General features: G+C 37.7%; 1 protein-coding gene across 5 annotated transcripts in view; it reads right to left on the reverse strand.

Annotated features, from left to right (window-relative positions):
• LOC135217245 (complexin-like) overlaps positions 1–19711 on the reverse strand; it is a 344903-nt gene that overhangs the window by 218818 nt on the left and 106374 nt on the right. The window lies entirely within an intron of this gene.

A 19711-nucleotide genomic window follows, 5' to 3' on the forward strand; every position in this document is an offset into this window, starting at 1 on the left:
AGTCAGTCGTCGCTTGAAAATGCGACAGCTACAGAGAAGTAAACATTACGTACGTGAGTGTTTATGTATGCGTATATGTATACACATCTGAAATTAAGTCTTACTACTTGAATATACAGATAGAATGATAACAGTGGAATGAAAACATGGACAGTCGGTGCCATTAACCTGCACAGCCAAGAAAATAAGACGTAACAAAAAAAGATATTACACGGAAAGGCCCAACCATTTGAGGCAGGAGTTTTTATCCCAATGCCACCTTCAGTCTCTTTGTAAAGTATACTCTAAGACATCCCTAACAAGAGAGACTATAGCAGAATTTTTTTGTTTGTAGATAGATTAGTGACCATTAGGCCTATAATAATGAGAGAGAGAGAGAGAGAGAGAGAGAGAGAGAGAGAGAGAGAGAGAGAGAGAGAGAGTTTATTGATCAAATAGACTAACAAAGAACTAGTCCAACTGCGTTGTAATATTTACTCCATTAGTTAAGAAGTGGCAGAAACGAAAACAAAACCCCAAAAAACACATGAAAAGTTCACGTCCAGTACGAAAAAGAAGATAGAATAACAGTTCGGAAATCCGAGGACTGAAGTAAACAAACAAACCAAACAAAAAGTTGTGTGATTATGGCCCACCGGAAACCATCTTTTTCGGACAATCCCAAAAGTTTCCCTCCTCTTCCTTCTCGGGGCCGAGTCGAACTTCCACCATAGAGAAGTCGTTCGCTTCCGAGATTCCTTCAATCAAGGTTTTAGATGAAGCACAAAATGATTTTTCTAAACGATTCTTAAAGAAGTGATAACGCTGAACTGGAAGCGATGAAGTGATAACACTAAAAAGGCTGCAATGAAGTGATATCCCTTCCTAGGTAGCATTGAAGTGATATCCCTACATAGGTAGGGGTGAAGTGATGTCCCTACATAGGTGGCATTGAAGTGATATCCCTACATAGGTGGCATTGAAATGATAATGTGATACCCCTACATAGGTAGAGGTGAAGTGATGTCCCTACATAGGTAGAGGTGAAGTGATGAAACTAGGTAGAGGTGAAAGTGATGTCCCCAAATAGGTAGAGGTGGAAGTGATTGTCCCCAAATAGGTAGCGTTGAAATTATATTCCTACATTCGTACAGGTGAAGCGTATCCCCAAATAGGTAGAGGTGAAGTGATGTCCCTACATAGGTAGAGGTGAAGTGATGTCCCCAAATAGGTAGAGGTGAAGTGATGTCCCCAAATAGGTAGCGTTGAAATGATACCCCTACATTCGTACAGGTGAAGCGATATCCCCACATAAGTGATGGTAAAGTGACATAACCACTCGTGAACCAATAAAGCGGCCTTTAATAATGTGATATACAAAAACAGGTATCAAACCATTAAAATGATATACATAACCAAGTTAAGATGGAATAATATCTTCATTCAGGAAGTACTGATGTGATATCCTAACAAGGATAGTGATGAAGTGAAATCCTTTATCGAGTAGATGGGAAGTGATATCCATAAACCGGAAAACGTGAAAGTGATCTTCCTAAATGGGTAGCCATGAAGTGGTATCCCTATGCATGAACCCATGTAAGTGATATCCCAAAATGGGAAGCAATGAAATGATATTCGTCAGCAGGTAAAGGTAAGATAAAATCCTCCTACGGTCAGCGATGAAGTGACTTGGCACTTCTAAAAGGAGAGCCATGGAGTGAATCTCAACATGAAGGTGATTAAGTGATTATTCCTACCCTGGTGGTGATGAAGTGATATCCCAACATGGGTGGTAAAGAAGTGATATCCCTAAGCAGATTGCGAAATTGATATTAGTAGCGGATAGCCATGAACAGTCAGGGATGGAGAGATATCCCTATACGAGATATCCCGCAAATGCCATACCTAGCATCTGGTTCATAAGAAAATACGGTTCTGTAATACACAGGGTTGTTTTAAATCTTAAATTTAAAAAAAAAATCGATAGACAAATACTGACGTAAAACTCGAGGATTTCATCGCCGAGATGTAAGCCACACTTGCACTGCCATGAAAGTGATCCCGCACAGTTGTCCAGGACTTTGGAACGAGATTCAGGCCTGGAAGACACAATCTCGGAAATTGATCAATGACGTCAAACTTCCCGAGGTTGCAAGTATTCAATATTTTAGGAGTGAGAATGAAGCGAATGTAAAGGCTTTACTGTAAAGATTTCTCTCTGCCAAGCCAAAGAAAAACAAACTCCTAGATATCATGGAAAGTGAGCTGACATCAGTGAAGCAAACTCTTTGTTTATCTTGTTCTATTCAATTCCAAACTTTTTCCTAGACGTTATTTATCCTCTTGATAATACATTACCTTGCTCTCATGCTGACATAGAGAGAGAGAGAGAGAGAGAGAGAGAGAGAGAGAGAGAGAGAGAGAGAGAGAGAGAACAATGCAAGCTAAGACTTAACAAAGCAGGGCAAGCGAAATTAATTAGTTCAGATGCCTATTGACTCAAGGAGTGATTGATCGCCTGACTGCTAACATGGAATTATCGACTGACTGCTGTCTCTCACGCTGGCAAATATGGTATTCGAAAGAGAATAGAGGGGGAGAGGTTGTGATGATGCAGATGTTGTTGGCTTTAACCTTTTAAACCTCATTTACTCAATCAGGAATGGCAAGGACCAAGTAAGCGATCAAACAATCTGCAATTACAAATGGAACAGGAGAACCTCTCAGAAGAATCTTTCTCATCTGGGTGTTCTCAAATTTCCTTTTACCTAGAACTGACGTCTTCCCACCACGATTTATTTGGAAATCATTGAGAGATCAAATGAGAGATGGCTCTTGTGATGGCCAGTCATCGCTTACACGTGACAATAACTGGAGCACTGTCGAATTTTCGCTTAGTCTATAATGATGGACGTAATTAGTACATTGTTGAATATCGTGATAAAAAGTACAGTATTTTTCTGAGCATTGTGGACATATAAATTACTCTGCAGATAATTAATGGTATTCAATACTTCTTCTACTGCAACATATGCAGTATGTGAAAGGATAAAGTCCTCCACAGGTTGAATGCTATTAGAAAAATTCACTTTAATACTGAAAAAGGCTGTCTGGCAACAGTGCTATACAACGTCTCCCCAATGTGAAATATTTTGGGAAGAAATATATATAGCCTTCCATATGTTGTATAATATTGAGAAAATTTTTATGCATACCATTAAAAAATTTAGTCTTCCACATATTGGGAAAGATCATGGAAAATCCAGCTTTCATCGAATAGGGTTCAAGCAGAAAATTGACTTCCCAACAAATTAACTGCTTAAAAAACCATTAGAGGAAAAGTATTCTAAAAGATACACTAGACTAGATGGGGAATAGCTATAAAATTTGTCTGGGTTCTCACAATAACTGTACCTAATAAAGTTCACTTTATCTGTAAAAAAATAAAAACTTTGTCTTATCTTATGGTGAGGATGGAGTCAAGTTCAGTGTTGTACTTTTTTATGAACAACAATGTACTTCACATGCAATGATATTAGCTTTTCTATTGTACTATTACATGTTGTAGGAAAGAGAGGCTAATATTTCGAAATAAAGAGACAATGCGAATTACTCTTACCAAGTCAATTGCTGAAGCTTCTTTCTTTTTTATATAGTTTGATCACATTGAATTTTTCATATATATACATATATTTATATTATATATATATATTATGTATATGTATATATATATATATATATTATATATATATATATACATACACATACACACATGTATATATATATATATATATATATATATATATATGTAATATATATATATATATATATATATATATATATGTATACACGTATATCTGAAATTGATAGAACCCACAAATAATAGTTGAGAGTGTCTAAATTTGATTCAGTGAAACTCCTTGAGAAAGAACACCATGAAACTTTTGCAACTGAATGTCGAAAAAGGCTCGCAGTTCTAGAAACTGTTTAATAGAAGTTTAGGTAATCAATGAGGACTGCTTTGACATTAAGAATGTAGATTATTCTGCCGGAAACGAATTGCTAGGATAGGGGGTTAACTAGACGGAAATCTTGGATATTGGATGAAACCTGAAATGCAATAAAGAATAAACGAAAGCTTAAGGTACAAGTAAACAAATGTCAGGAAGGAACAAAGAACACAAAGTAGAATGTGTTAAGAACTTAAGTTTAAATAGTGAAGTTAAATAAATATCAAGAATGTATAAAGGAGAATAAATTGACAAACAGCCTTATGAAGCTGACAGTGAGTGATATTTCTGTTAAAATGGCAAATAGAACTATTAGGAAAATATTCGTAAGTGTCACAAGAAGAAAGACAAAACTGTGCAAATCACTTTTAGGGTGTCATGAACAGGAGATAATTAAGAGAATGATAGTTTGATTGATATATCAGAAACTGACGACGATCTGAATATACTCATGAATGAATTTACAGCGTTTCAAGTTGAAGCAATAACATAGAGAATTAGATGAAAAATACCAAGTAACGTTGGAATTCCTATGGAATGAATTGTGCCTGAAACCACATGCACTAAACAGACTGACAGAATAAGGAATGAGAAAACAAAACCTGATTGGATTTGAAAGCCATTGGTAAAGTGCTAAAGAGAGGTGACCCATCGGTTGTAATAGATATATGAAGTATGCTTACTCTCAATGGGCTGGAGAAATAAGCAGATCGATGCCTTTCTGATGGTTAAGTGCACGCACTCAACAGTCCAATTTTTTCTCAAGTCTCGCGTCACTACGGCATATCCGTTAAACATATGCAAAATAAATGGTGATGGTATCTACTATGAGATTCAGGGCCTCTGTAACACGGTTTTTTCGCAATAACTTTTTATCTATGCATTTCATAAATATAACGCTTATTCAGAATACACATTATATCAACACATAAATTTTGACTGTATTCTGCTTTACGTAGGTTGAATAAATTTGGTACTTATAATGTAAAAGTGACGATTTTGGAAGACGGGCCAACTTACTCAGAGAAAAGGTTCCGAACGCACTCGTTACGTAACTTATGACAGCATAACTTCCCTTTTTCTCGATGGCTGATTGGCTATACGTAACGAAGGCTAGACCTCTGGCAACAATGACACAAAAATTTAAATACAAGCAAAGCAGTACACCTTTATGAACTCTGGAACCTCTCCATTGATAATTGTCATAATGAACAAACCAACAAAATATGTTAATAAATACAAACCCACTTCGATTATTAGTCTAACTCCCAAAATAAGTGCCCTAAGAAATTACAGTCTACTTTATATGTCACAATCAGATTGACAAGATGTAGGGAATATTTGGTAATTTTCAAAAACATAGTAGACAAGCTTGATTTGATAACTGCTATATCCAATGCCAAGCAATTATTATTTATTGGCTATCTACCTATTTACTGAAAAAAAAATAGCCGGTACCGTATTTTGGCTTTAAACCTTCACCAATAATTATCGTCAGAATGATGACTACATGAGGCTCCACCCACTTTGGCCTCGTTATAATTCAGGATAACATTGAAGGCTATCATGGGCATTGTTGGATTAGAAAATTTAACTTCTGGCTATAAAAACTCATTTCTCGAGTAGTTGTAAGAAATGCTAAATGATCCTCAAGAATCCCAGCAGTTGGCCTAAACGTTTACTGCTATTACTACTGCTGCGGCGGCACTACAGTTACAGTAGTATTACTACGCTAGCACAGATACCCCACCCACTTCTATGTATCGTTCCGCCATTCATAAAGTCTTTATATCCAACACGGTCGTACGGCCTACAGAAGAAGAAAAAAATTATATCGGATGATTCGTTGGTCTGCTGGAGATTTTAGCACATATAAGCTTGTATTTGCTTTGGATAAAAATCTTATTTTAACAAAAATAGTTATATAAAGACTGTTTACATACAATCTCTCTCTTTCCCTCTCTCTTGGTGGCATAGTGAATAGTTAATGGAAATGTTCAAAATCCTGAATGACATTACAAGTATTATAATCCCGTTATGCTAAATACAGATCAGACCATAAACATTGGATTTAAAAACTAGAAACTGAATAATTACCTATTCAGGCTACAGTAAGCATGGCCACGGGCTTTTTCTTGACTGTATAAAGTTGTAAGTCGTCAGACAAATGCAGTTTTGCAACCACGGGGACAATTCCAAATCCTGTTAGCCATTCTAGACTGCTATGGGTTTCAGAGCCGATGAAACAAATTGAATGAGTTTCTGTCTTGTGGATGGGCGGGGCAACATTTCGTAAAACGGTGTGTTTACCTTGCTTACGTAATGAATGTTTTTCGACTCTTGGCTCGTTATCATTGGCCATGGCATCGACTAGATAATTCTTACTCTATAAAAATCAAAACTATCGGGTTTAGGTTATTGATAATGGTGACAAAATATGTGTGTGGTTGTACAATATACATATGTTAACTTTCAGCTACATCCGATGCTTTGATAAGGAGCAAAGTCCAAAAAACCATGTTACAGAGGCCCTGAATCTCATAGTAGTTAAGTAAATTTCCAGTAAATAGTGTGGTGTTACAGAGGGATGTTATTTCTCCGTTGCTTTTTGCATTTTTCAAAATTATATACCGATATACGGCAACCGTCTCAGATGGAAGAAGAAGACCGATAGAAAGTTAACAGATTTAGACTATGCAGAACCCGACAACATATTTAAAGCTTGTGTAATAGAATTTATCATATATAGTATGTACACACACACTCACACTCACACTCACACACACACACACACACACATATATATAGATATTATATATATATATATATATATAATTTACGTATATATAATATATAATATATAATATATATATAATATATATATTATTAATATATATATATTATATATGATATATTATATATATATATATATAATATATATATATACATATATATATATATAAATATATATATATATATAATATCTATATATATAAGAGAGGAGGAGAGAGAGAGAGATAGAGAGAGAGAGAGAGAGAGAGAGAGAGAGAGAGAGAGAGAGAGAATCAACATAAATATTGGAAAACCACAGGTTATTTAGGCAGCATACACAAAGGTGTTATATAACGTTATGGGGAAAGGATTAACGAGGTTGAATTTTTCAAATATTTAAGAACGGTGTTCCAGTGTAGGTTCTCATGAGGTGAAATTTAGTGAATGACTGAAAAAGAAAAATCAAACAATGTGCACGTTGAATAAGAGGAAATCTAATGGACTAAAATTCCATACGAAAATTCGATCAGAAGTGTCTTGTATTGCACGATCGTCATCAATTTACTGAAATAAATCAAGGTATGCCAAAGAAACTACATCTAAAAGGTGTTTTGTCAATTCAAGAATAAACTATAAGAATGTTATGACTAAAATCTTAGGGCAGAGTGAGAAGTGATACCATTATCAAATTTACGGGAGGATCCTGATATAGATGGGATAATGATGACAAGAGATGGAGGAACTCCCTAGGACATGTCCTTTGACAACCCCTGAAAGATAATACGCGTTAGTGTCAGCTTCTCTAGTGGGCACCAAAAGAGTTGGAAGATTCTGACCTGATAAGATAAGACCTGTATGAGGTGGGGTGGGGGGACTGGGAATGAGTGGATATTTGTGGAAGATAAAGCACGGCAAAGACATGAGTAGCGGAATTTCACTGACGCTCTTTATGACAAGAAAAGAACAAAGTTGGCTTCCATAGGGGGAAATGTGTTAGATCTGTTTCCGGAAATGCATTGGGCCGCGTTGTCCTAAGCACTGAATTATGGACCCTTGGGTAAGTCAAATGAGATGTACTTCAGCCAAAGTAGTAGGGGAGGATAGGGGCTGGCAACTTCAAAATTGTGTAAATAAATATAGTATACATATACATAAATACATACATACATGCATAAATGTATATATATATATATACACACATACATACACACACACACATTGTATATAATATATATATATATATATATATACATATATATACTATATATATATATATATATATATATATATATACAATGTGTGTGTGTGTGTATGTATGTGTGTATATATATATATACATTTATGCATGTATGTATTTATGTATATGTATACTATATTTATTTACACAATTTTGAAGTTGCCAGCCCCTATCCTCCCCTACTACTTTGGCTGAAGTACATCTCATATGTATATATATATATATACATATATATATATATATATATATATATATATATATATATAAAAAGTTTGTGTTTTATATGAAAAATAGTTTTCAATAGTAAAAGAATGTAAAGCTTCCTTCGGAACACACAAATCTAGTACCTGAATGCACAACTGAAGTGAATATCTAAGTCTATTAACAGAAGTAAAATATTGAAATTCACGCATGTGGCAAATCAGGCAGAGATACGCAAGCTTAAGAACCAGTAGGCGAAGAGAGACAGGATGAAACAGCAATAACAATAACAGTTACAATGTATTTTCCGCTTCTGTACCATACTGAGAGTAATGCAGAAAAGGAAACTCATGGCATATGGTAGATTAATTTAGGAGAGTATGATAAAAATGCATAACTTATTACCGAGTCTATTTCTTTTATTCTTTTAGACAATGGAGCGCACATAAGTGATTTCAATTCACTACTTCGTCTACGTGACATATTCCAGAAGGAAAGTCAGTAGCTGTTTAGTTTTCACTCTTCTTTGAAATATAAACATGTCATATCTCGGCATACCAATGGGCCTCTCGGTGGAAAAACCATATGGAGAATCTTGACCATAAACAGCAGAGTTTACGCGCAAGTCTTTATCGAAAAGAGAGGCTTGACAAGTAGCGTTGGACTTGATTTAGCAACAGAAGGAAACATAGACAAGGCACTAAGATTCAACGTAGCATAAGGAAGTAAGTTTTTGTAACATTTATACTTGAGATCCGTTGAAAGAAATCCTAGGTATAGCAGAGAGAGAGAGAGAGAGAGTTTCAGTGAAGAAATGAACGGAGGCCAAAAATAATTATACACCTTTCCGTTATTTGAAGTAGTTTCCCTGTCATCATGTATGCCTCTAAAAAAGAAAGAAAGAAAAAAAAAGGCCACGAAAAATAGGCCCTTCAACAAGTAGAAAAAGAAACCTAAGGGAAGAGCTCCTTTCTTCACGCCTTGTCAAATCTCAACAAGAGAGAGAGAGAGAGAGAGAGAGAGAGAGAGAGAGAGAGAGAGAGAGGTAGGTTTTGAAAAGGGCCAACTCTTGTTCCCTTTTTTTCTTTTTAACCTTTTTCCTCTCTCTGCCCTATTTTCCCAACGGCCACTTTCACACCAATAATGAAAGGAGGCCTCATTCCATATCCTTCAAAGTGTTAAGTGAAAGCGAAGCCTTCAAACAGGGTCGAATGTGCAGCCTCTTTAAAATTGTTTTTAAAGGACCGCTGCCATTTACGTGGGAGAATTAACACGCTCTTTGGGACAACGTTAGACACCACTGGCTTCTCTTGGAATATGACTTTCCAAATCGAAAACAATTTAAGGCAAGGAATTTGAATCGCGGATAATCTAAAACTTTCAATAACATGACAGCAGTCGAGCTAAAAGTGAAAAATGATGGTCTGGTATAATAATAATAATAATAATAATAATAATAATAATTAATAATAATATAATAATAATAATAATAATAATAACTTGACATATGCAGGAGCAAGATTAGTAGCAGAACTGATGGGAATTCGAACACCAACACCACCACAGCACAACCAACCCAACAGAAACCAAAACAGCAACCTCCTTGGAAAAGGCGCCTGGAAAAGCAAATCATGGTGATGAGATCTGATTTGAGTAAACTGAAAGAGATGGCAGAAAAAAGGCTAAGAAGCAAGAAAACAAGGGAGGAACTCAACGAGAAATACAAAGTACAAGAGAGGGGACTAAATAACACAATAGAAGATGTAAAACAGAGGCTTAAGGCCAAAGCACATAAGATCCAACGGTACATGAACAGGAATAAGGGATACCAACAGAACAAACTATTCGGAACCAACCAGAAAAGACTATACAGCCAACTAAGAGGGGAAGACAACCACCCAGAAATTCCTGAAGCCGAACCAAGTAAGAGACTCTGGGAAAACATATGGAGCAATCCGGTATCACACAACAAACATGCAACATGGCTCCAGGAAGTCAAGGAAGAAGAAACAGGGAGAATAAAACAAAGATTCACAGACATCACGACAGACACAGTCAGACACCAACTAAAGAAAATGCCAAACTGGAAAGCCCCAGGTTCCCCGATGAAGTTTCCCATGGATACTGGCTCAAAAAAATACTTCAAGGCCCTTACACCCACGAATAGCAGAAACAACTCCAGCATTGTATCTCAAATCACCAAGCACCCAAATGGATGACCACAGGAAGAACATCCTTAGTACAAAAAGACAAGAGTAAGGGAAATATAGCCAGTAACTACAGGCCTATCACCTGCCTACCAATAATGTGGAAGTTACTAACAGGTATCATCAGTGAAAGGCTATACAACTACCTAGAGGAGACAAACACCATCCCCCACCAACAGAAAGGCTGCAGAAGGAAGTGTAGGGGCACAAAAGACCAGCTCCTGATAGACAAAATGGTAATGAAGAACAGTAGGAGAAGGAAAACCAACCTAAGCATGGCATGGATAGACTATAAGAAAGCCTTCGACATGATACCACACACATGGCTAATAGAATGCCTGAAAATATATGGGGCAGAGGAAAATACCATCAGCTTCCTCAAAAAATACAATGCGCAACTGGAATACAATACTTACAAGCTCTGGAATAAGACTAGCAGAGGTTAATATCAGGAGAGGGATCTTCCAGGGCGACTCACTGTCCCCACTACTCTTCGTAGTAGCCATGATTCCCATGACAAAAGTACTACAGAAGATGGATGCCGGGTACCAACTCAAGAAAAGAGGCAACAGAATCAACCATCTGATGTTCATGGACGACATCAAGCTGTATGGTAAGAGCATCAAGGAAATAGATACCCTAATCCAGACTGTAAGGATTGTATCTGGGGACATCAGGATGGAGTTTGGAATAGAAAAATGCGCCTTAGTCAACATACAAAAAGGCAAAGTAACGAGAACTGAAGGGATAAAGCTACCAGATGGGAGCAACATCAAACACATAGATGAGACAGGATACAAATACCTGGGAATAATGGAAGGAGGAGATATAAAACACCAAGAGATGAAGGACACGATCAGGAAAGAATATATGCAGAGACTCAAGGCGATACTCAAGTCAAAACTCAACGCCGGAAATATGACAAAAGCCATAAACACCTGGGCAGTGCCAGTAATCAGATACAGCGCAGGAAGTCGGTGACTGGACGAAGGCAGAACTCCGCAGCATAGATCAGAAAACCAGGAAACATATGACAATACACAAAGCACTACACCCAAGAGCAAATACGGACAGACTATACATAACACGAAAGGAAGGAGGGAGAGGACTACTAAGTATAGAGGACTGCGTCAACATCGAAAACAGAGCACTTGGGCAATATCTGAAAACCAGTGAAGACGAGTGGCTAAAGAGTGCATGGGAAGAAGGACTAATAAAAGCAGACGAAGACCCAGAAATATACAGAGACAGGAGAAAGACAGAAAGAACAGAGGACTGGCACAACAAACCAATGCACGGACAATACATGAGACAGACTAAAGAACTAGCCAGCGATGACAATTGGCAATGGCTACAGAGGGGAGAGCTAAAGAAGGAAACTGAAGGAATGATAACAGGCGGCACAAGATCAGGCCCTAAGAACCAGATATGTTCAAAGTACGATAGACGGAAATAACATCTCTCCATATGTAGGAAGTGCAATACGAAAAATGAAACCATAAACCACATAGCAAGTGAATGCCCGGCACTTGCACAGAACCAGTACAAAAAGAGGCATGATTCAGTGGCAAAAGCCCTCCACTGGAGCCTGTGCAAGAAACATCAGCTACCTTGCAGTAATAAGTGGTACGAGCACCAACCTGAAGGAGTGATAGAAAAACGATCAGGCAAAGATCCTCTGGGACTATGGTATCAGAACGGATAGGGTGATACGTGCAAACAGACCAGACGTGACGTTGATTGACAAAGTCAAGAAGAAAGTATCACTCATTGATGTTGCAATACCATGGGACACCAGAGTTGAAGAGAAAGAGAGGGAAAAATTGGATAAGTATCAAGATCTGAAAATAGAAATAAGAAGGATATGGGATATGCCAGTGGAAATTGTACCCATAATCATAGGAGCACTAGGCACGATCCCAAGATCCCTGAAAAGGAACCTAGAAAAACTAGAGGCTGAAGTAGCTCCAGGACTCATGCAGAAGAGTGTGATCCTAGAAACGGCACATATAGTAAGAAGAGTGATGGACTCCTAAGGAGGCAGGATGCAACCCGGAACCCCACACTATAAATACCACCCAGTCGAATTGGAGGACTGTGATAGAGCAAAAAAAAAAAAAAAAAAAAAAAAAAAAAATAATAATCAATAATAATAATAATAATAAAGAAATTGGAAAGGGAAATGACACACGCCAACGAATTACAAGACGAACTGAGAGACGATGCCACAGAAGACGACAGGGATGATGAGGTATCAAACAACGACATACAAAGAAACAGCGGCGAAGTAACAGACGAGAGAACAAAGATACCCTCCATGAAAGCCTACAACACCAAGAAATTAAGGGAGAAAACAAGTGAGGTCAATAATGGATGACCACAGGAAGAACATCCTTAGTCCAGAAAGACAAGAGTAAGGGAAATATAGCCAGTAACTACAGGCCTATCACCTGCCTACCAATAATGTGGAAGTTACTAACAGTTATCATCAGCGAAAGGCTATACAACTACCTAGAGGATACAAACACCATCCCTTACCAACAGAAAGGCTGCGGAAGGAAGTGTAGGGGCACAAAAGACCAGCTCCTGATAGACAAAATGGTAATGAAGAAAGGTAAGAGAAGGAGAACCAACCTAAGCATGGCATGGATAGACTATAAGAGAGCCTTCAACATGGTACCTAAGCATGGCATGGATAAACTAAAAGATAGCCTTCGACATGGTACCACACACATGGCTAATAGAATGCCTGAAAATATATGGAAAACACCATCAGCTTCCTCAAAAATACAATGCGCAACTGGAATACAATACTTACAAGCTCTGGAATAAGACTAGCAGAGGTTAATATCAGGAGAGGGATCTTCCAGGGCGACTCACTGTCCCCACTACTCTTCGTAGTAGCAATGATTCCCATGTCAAAAGTACTGCAGAAGATGGATGCCGGGTACCAACTCAAGAAAAGAGGCAACAGAATCAACCATATGATGTTCATGGACGACATCAAGCTGTATGGTAAGAGCATCAAGGAAATAGATACCCTAATCCAGACTGTAAGGATTGTATCTGGGGACATCAGGATTGAGTATGGAATAGAAAAATGCGCCTAGTCAACATACAAAAGGGCAAAGTAACAAGGACTGAAGGGATAAAGCTACCAGATGGGAACAACATCAAACACATACATGAGACGGGATACAAATACCTGGGAATAATGGAAGGAGGGGATATAAAACATCAAGAGATGAAGGACACGATCAAGAAAGAATATATGCAGAGACTCAAGGCGATATTCAAGTCAAAACTCAACGCCAGAAATATGATAAAAGCCATAAACACATGGGCAGTGCCAGTAATCAGATACAGCGCAGGAATAGTGGAATGGACGAAGGCAGAACTTCGCAGCATAGACCAGAAAACGAGGAAACATATGACAATACACAAAGCACTACACCCAAGAGCAAATACGGACAGACTATACATAACACGAAAGGAAGGAGGGAGGGGACTACTAAGCATAGAGGACTGCGTCAACATCAAGAACAGAGCACTGTGGCAATATATGAAGACCAATGAAGACGAGTGGCTCAAGAGTGCTTGGGAAGAAGGACTGATAAAAGTAGACGAAGACCCAGAAATATACAGACAGGAGAAAGACAAGCAGAACAGAGGAATGGCACAACAAACCAATGCACGGACAATACATGAGACAGACTAAAGAACTAGCCAGCGATGACACGTGGCAATGGCTACTGAGGGGAGAGCTCAAGAAGGAAACTGAAGGAATGATAACAGCGGCACAAGATCAAGCCCTAAGAACCAGATATGTCCAAAGAACGATAGACGGAAATAGCATCTCTCCCATATGTAAGAAGTGCAATAAGAAAAATGAAACCATAAACCACATAGCAAGCAAATGTCCGGCACTTGCACAGAACCAGTACGAAAAGAGGCATGATTTAGTGGCAAAAGCCCTCCACTGGAGCCTGTGCAAGAAACACCAGCTACCTTGCAGTAATAAGTGGTACGAACACCAACCTGAAGGAGTGATAGAAAACGATCAGGCAAAGATCCTCTGGGACTAAGGTATCAGAACAGATAGGGTGATACGTGCAAATAGACCAGACGTGACGTTGATTGACAAAATCAAGAAGAAAGTATCACTCAATGATATCGCAATACCATGGGACACCAGAGTTGAGGAGAAAGAAAGGGAAAAAATGGATAAGTATCAAGACCTGAAAATAGAAATAAGAAGGATATGGGATATGCCAGTGGAAATTGTACCCATAATCTTAGGAACACTAGGCACGATCCCAAGATCCCTGAAAAGGAATCTGGAAAAACTAGAGGCTGAAGTAGCTCCAGGATTCATGCAGAAGAGTGTGATCCTAGAAACGGCGCACATAGTAAGGAAAGTGATGGACTCCTAAGGAGCAGGATGCAACCCGGATCCTCTCACTATAAATACCACCCAGTCGAATTAGAGGACTGTGATAGAACAAAAAAATTAATAATAATATATTAGAACAGCAGTGGTCATAGAATGAGGTTTAGTCCTCTACGAATATCTACTGTCACACATAAATTATCAGATATCAAAATTCTATTCTTTCTCCAAAAGGGAAAAGATAGTCCAGTACGTAAAATGTTAGCAAATCTAATGAAAATCTTTCCTCGTAAATTATTCTATCATTCATATAAAGAAGAGCTATTCATCAATTCGAAATTTTAAATATAAATGATTTAGAATAAATATATATTACAAGGAGAGATCTGGTTAAATGGGCAAACACACACACACACCACACACACACACACACAGAGAGAGAGAGAGAGAGAGAGAGAGAGAGAGAGAGAGAGAGAGAGAGATTTGCAAAGAAATGCGTCTATATTTCAGGATAAATTCGAAAGCATAGCACGGCAAAATTAGACAAAGAAGAGGGAGACGAAGAGTATCTTTATTTTATTTTATTTATTTTCATCTTGCCAGAATGCGTGTGATGTCGCTTCCTGATTGGGTTAGGGGAACAAGTATTCCTTGAAGTTTGTGGAGTGGATGAATTGTGAGCGAGTGAAAACCCAACAATTTTGGAAGAATTTTCGCGAACAGGATGAAACTGCTAATGGAAAGATTAAAGTAAATTAAAATAAAGAATATGGCGATGAAATAGAAAAACCAAAGGCAATAATAGTAATTAAAGTAAAGGAATGGATCGGATTGAAGATTTATGCATTGAAAAACAACAAAACAATGCAGTCCAAATATGCAATGCATACAGCCATCTCAAAGGAACGGGCGGCAATTTTGCATATTATGCAAAATGGAGGTCGATGGTCGACGTCATTTCCCGACAGAAATTTCAAACGGTAGAAGATTTTCTTCTCGTTCGATCCTTCCCTCCGAGACTGAATCCTTCCTGGGCTGCCTCATTTCTTCCCTTGTCCCTTGAATTATTCTTGCATTCTCTCAGCTTGAAAAGAAAGGCCGATTGACGAGACCGACAAGATTAGGCAAGATATTCATGAAGTTTTGATATTAGCCTTTGAGAGTTAATGGTCTCATGAATATATAAGAAGTCAAACACGACGGATATACTTTATTTTTAGCGATTCAAAGACACGATCGTCTCTCTGAGCCTTTGTAAAAAAAAAAAGAGAGAAAAAAAAATTTACTTTATAAGATGGGTACATGCTAAGGATAAATGAACTCAATGCATTAACCTCATCGGTATAATAAATTATTATTACTAAAATCTCAAAACCGTACGCAACTCCGACATGAGGAAGCAAAACCACAAGTGAAAAATGCGCAAAGTTTCTTCGGCGTAATCGAGCTTTCTGCACAACATAAAATGATGTATAAAACCATCACCCACTTGCTCACCAGATGCGGTAGAGTGAGAGTGCAGCCCATGAGTCCGGAAAGCGCTGTCAGATGCACTATCCATGGTTATTTTTACTCAAATAAAAACAAAACTACTATGGCTACAGGGTTGCAATTGGGTATGTTTGATGATTGGAGGGTGGATGATCAACATACCAATTTGTAGCCTTTCAGCCTCAGTAGTTTTTAAGATCTGAGAATAAAGTGCGGATGGGCAGACGGGCAGACAGATCTGGCACTATTCTTAAACAGACGACAAAAAGGCAACTAATATAGTTTTGTTTTGATTCACAAACGTTTTTTTTAATATGATCACAAAATTTCACTCCCAAAGGTTTTCCGTAATTCTTTGTAAGCTTTCCGTAAAGGCTCTCAATTGGTCGCTTTTGTACTTGAAGGAGAGGCAGGTTTTAACAGATGGGGACCATTTCCCCTGTTCTTATTATTACTACTGATATTACTGCGTTCATTATTACTTTCGACTAATATACCTAAGTTACTCTTATGACCATTCAGTTATTAAAAGTAAATTAAAAATAAAATAATCAAGAACGGTTACCTTTTGACCGCATTTATTAATATATAAGAAAAAAATTCTTCTTTTTTGTCACGGCTACATACCAACACTGCATTTTAACATAACAATTCAATTTTTCTAATGAAGGAAGAAAGGAGGAGAGAGGGAGAATGAAATTCATCCTTATATGATGATGTTCTTAAATTCCTCTTACTCAAGAAATTTCGGACTTTAATCATAATAAAATCAAATTCCACGTTCTATGTTTCTTTTTATGTGCGCATAAATCATTAGCCACGGTTTTAGGCATTGAAAGCGCGTGAAGATTCAAGAGAGAAAACTGCCGCCTCTTCTTGGTTCCTCACTCAGCCTCCTCCCTGTCCGTTCCAAAACGTTCCTTTAGTTTCATGTAAGGTTCAAGCGCGACACTGCTCTAAGGACTTTTTTTTTTCTTATTTCTAAGGCTAATGAAACAGGCTGTCTAATTTAATTTTGTAGCCCAAGTCGGAAAAACAGCGACGAGAAGGTGGGGAATGTGCGGGGGGGGGGTGGGGGGGGGGGGGGGGGGGGGGGGGGGGCATAGGGATACGTACTTCATCTCCATATGGGAATATTTAATAGTATTTATTCAGGCGGCAGCTTGTATGTTTTCTTAAACAAAACATTTCACTTACTTAACTCTTTCAAGAAGGCATTTTTTTCTTAAAATGTTCTTTGGATACTTTGTTTCTATACTGCCTCATTTCCACTTGAAGGCAACGTTTTCCAGTACCACACAGATTTAAGCATTGTAAATAATTACAGTTAGATACTGACATCATTCGTATTCTATAGCTTCAAGACAATCACGGCAGAAACCGAATTTTCAATGAATGATCGACTTGTGAATAAACTCATAATACTATTTTCACCGTAAAAGAGACGGTGAGATCAATTTAGTATACTTGAGCTCTTATTGTCAGAATTACTTCAACAAAAAGGTCAATTATATTACAAGATTATCTCCATGACACCCGTGATTCCACTACAGGTATTTATAATCGTCGCATACCTCCCGAAAGGACTCTCTTCCACTCTTTACTACAACTTTCATGCAATGGAAGTAATCACTAAAACTTTCATGCAATGAAAGAAAACGTCTTTCCCTGGACTATCTATTTATAATCGTCGCATACCTCCCGAAAGGACTCTCTTCCACTCTTCACTACAACTTTCATGCAATGGAAGTAATCACTAAAACTTTCATGCAATGAAAGAAAACGTCTTTCCCAGGACTATCTTAGACATCCTTCAATGACACTTCAGTAAGCTCAGATATAAAGGAGACTGTGTCAAAAGAGGTTCCTTGGAGGGCTGCCAAAGAGGATACAGGCTACAAAAAGAGTAAAGCAAGAGGAACAAGTAAGAACAGCCCTTAACAAATAAGGCAATTCGGCGAGTAACGGGGAAAAAACTTTTCGAAATCTCCAAGAAAAACAAGACTGTTAATCGGACAGTTGAATGTTTAAAACTTCAGACCATGGCGACTATTCATAAAACACATAATATATTTTTATTTTTATAAGAAAAATAAAAGATAAAATTGAGAACTTTTGGAAGCTGATCGTCTACGCGTTTACCATTTCCTACTAGCACCCACAAAATAAAAAATTATGGAGTGACAATTCATACGGCATGTAAAAAAACATTCTTGTGATTAGGTTGGAGTTATTTCACCGGAATCAAGATAAGGAGCCGAAATACGATCGCAGTAAGAAGCGAACATCTAAGAGAGAGAGAGAGAGAGAGAGAGAGAGAGAGAGAGAGAGAGAGAGAGAGAGAGAGAGATTAATACTGGAAACCTAAACAAAAGGACAGAGACGGAGGAGGGAGATGAAAGCGTGCTAGACAATGGTGCAACAAATGTTCGCCGATAGCTGAAGTACGAATATAGCGAAGATTCCCGAAGGCAACAGAAGATAAAAGTTTTCAGAACTCATTTTCAGTCAGCCAAGATGAAAGAAGAGGACTACGAACGATTCCTCTGAAATATAATAAAAAGGCAATGGATACGAAAAAAAGTGTGTAACAAACAAGAAAACAAAAGCTTCAAGAAAAACCTCTTTAAAAAGTTCGCCAAACATGTTATAAGAACATTCTCTCTCTGGGAGAAAGAGATGAACGATCATTCAGACAAACGGTTTCGGTGCTTCGTTAATCAATAGCTCACTAACACGGCAATAAAAAAAAAAAACCTAAACCAGAGAGATAGGAAGCACGAGTACCGTGGCTGAAAAAGAAAGGCTTGCAGCAAAGGACCAGTCCTCGACTGCCTTACTCGAGATTAGCCAAAACGTGGGTCGCTCGCCTTACTAAGCCCCACGATAAGGTTACTTAGTTACTTTCGTCATCTGACGGTTAACTCAGAAGATAGAAAAGTACAAAAAGAATGAAGACCCCTATAACAGATTCTCAAGCATACCATTGTTCAACTTCATCCTACGAATAAAGTTATTTCTTGTTGATCTTATATTTCAATACCTATAAGAAGTAGCCAAATGAATTTGGCGTCTATTTTTCGCCCAATGTTACTGTGATTCATCATTTGTTGCTGCTAATCGTAAAGCTTTTCTTTTTTGTCCACTTAAAGAGATGAGATGAATCACGTAAACCAGTTAGATAATCTAAGAAAGATAGTTTAACAACGAGAGAAGTCATGTTTACATCGTATCCAAATTATCAAAGGAACATAGATGATAATTCTGATAAAAATTTTGATTTATAAAGAAAAAAGAAAAGAGAAAAGAGATAAACTTGAAACTGGCTGAGAATCCTTTTATAGTTAAAAGAAACGAAAGAAAAAAGAAGAAAGAAAGAGATGACAAGTGACGCCGGAAGATCTGATACAAGGAAGGAGAGGCG

This window comes from Macrobrachium nipponense, chromosome 7 (genome assembly GCF_015104395.2).
Source record: "Macrobrachium nipponense isolate FS-2020 chromosome 7, ASM1510439v2, whole genome shotgun sequence".
Taxonomy (NCBI): Eukaryota; Metazoa; Arthropoda; class Malacostraca; order Decapoda; family Palaemonidae; genus Macrobrachium; species Macrobrachium nipponense.